This window comes from Callospermophilus lateralis, chromosome 5 (assembly GCF_048772815.1).
Source record: "Callospermophilus lateralis isolate mCalLat2 chromosome 5, mCalLat2.hap1, whole genome shotgun sequence".
Taxonomy (NCBI): Eukaryota; Metazoa; Chordata; class Mammalia; order Rodentia; family Sciuridae; genus Callospermophilus; species Callospermophilus lateralis.
In genome coordinates, this window is record NC_135309.1 from 47,143,761 (window position 1) to 47,145,475 (window position 1,715).

General features: G+C 35.1%; 1 pseudogene; it reads right to left on the reverse strand.

Moving 5' to 3' along the window:
* Positions 1-284: 284 nt before the first annotated feature.
* LOC143400371 (F-actin-capping protein subunit alpha-1 pseudogene) lies at positions 285-789 on the reverse strand (annotated as a pseudogene).
* Between the last annotated feature and the right edge of the window lie 926 nt (positions 790-1,715).

Genomic DNA, 1,715 nt, shown 5'->3' on the forward strand with positions numbered 1-1,715 from the left:
ATTGATCTCTCCCAAACACTAAATGTAGCGGGATCAACAATAAAAACAAAAACAAAATAAAAAGAAAAAAAAAATTTACAAATAGATATAGTGATAGCATGAAAGTACAAGGCAGAGAACATAAAAAGATTGAGACAATGATATAGGTTCAACAGTGGCTATAAAATCTGTTACCTTTGAAAGCCCTAACAAAATATCACTCATATTTATAAATCATTTACTTATTACATAACCACATGTTGAGTCCTTTTCTTTCTATGTATGAAAGAATCCTACATCAGCCTTTAAGCAGTCTGCATTTCTTTGCCAGTCTGGTAGCTGAGTTGGTTGCCATGGATTTTGGTGTTGGTAATTGGAAGCTGCAGGCTCAAGGCCCTGAGTGTGGTTTCTGATGTTGTTTGATAGTTTTCATTAATTGCTCTCTGATACCCATTTTCTGCACTCTTTATGATTTTAATAAACTCCTTGACAGTTACTGTACCTTGTATATCTCTATGACTAACCAACTGAACACTGCCATCTTCCTGAGACTGAACCTGCATTTTGAGTCCCCAGCCACCTGGGTTATAGGTGGTGTGATAGGGAACTTCCACTCTGATCTCCAACAATCATTCCAGAAATTTTTAGGCTGAAACTAGTGACTTTCAATACATGCAAGAACAGTCTGTTGTCCATCTACAGTTTCAGTGCAAACAGTATAGAAGCGCAGGATTCTCTCCAAGACTTCAAACCTCCATCTACTTCCTCTGATTGAGGGTCACTTGCTTCTTTCCATAAGTGGTCAAACATGATGAATTTAGCAGCTATGGATATCTTCTCCTCAACAACGCTTGATCCTCCAAGTTGGATATCTTGGACTGTCTTCTACCCTGTTAATTCTTCTTCTTTTTTTTTTTTTTAAATGCAGGTGTCCACTGGTAAGATTAGGAGTGCATTCTTACAGATGATTATTTTATGTATAAATATATAAATAGATTTTATTTATTTATTTGACACAAACTGTATCAAACTTTGCCTTTTTCTGAAACCCCACCTTTTTAAATTTTTTATTTTTTGTCACTAGAGATTGAACGTAGTGGCACTTAAACACTGAGCCATACTCCTAGAGCTTTTTGTTTTTCTTTTTTTTTTTTTTAATTTTGAAGCAGGGTCTCCACAAATTGCTTAAGAGCCTCTTTTAGTTGCTGAGGCTGACTTTGAACTTGTCATCCTCCTGCCTCAGCCTCCTGGGCTGCTAGGATTACAGGTGTGCACCATCATGCCCAGCTGAAACCCACTTTTTGTTGGAGTTTTAAAAGTGTTTAATGTAAGGAAAAGAGTAAGAACATCATCTGCATGACTAAAACCCCAATGTTTGTATAATAAGAAACTGGGTATACTTGGCTATTTAAAAGGATGAAACTCTATCAGATGATTTTCAAACTTTCCATGTAAAAGATATGGAAATTTTGTGATCATAAAGTAATAGTAAAATTTCTACACACCACACATTAAAAAGTTTCACCACTTTGAAGTCACATCTTTATGTATAACACCATGAGTGAGGCAACTTTCTTGTTTTTCTTTGGCTAATGCTTTAAGAAATTTACCTTTTTGTTAAGTATAAAATTTGGCATTTTCTTTCATCCTTTGTTTTGTGAAGTGAGGAATCACAGTTAGTTGAATTAATTGGCCAATCTAGAACATGCATAATATTGAAGTCAGATATTTTGAAG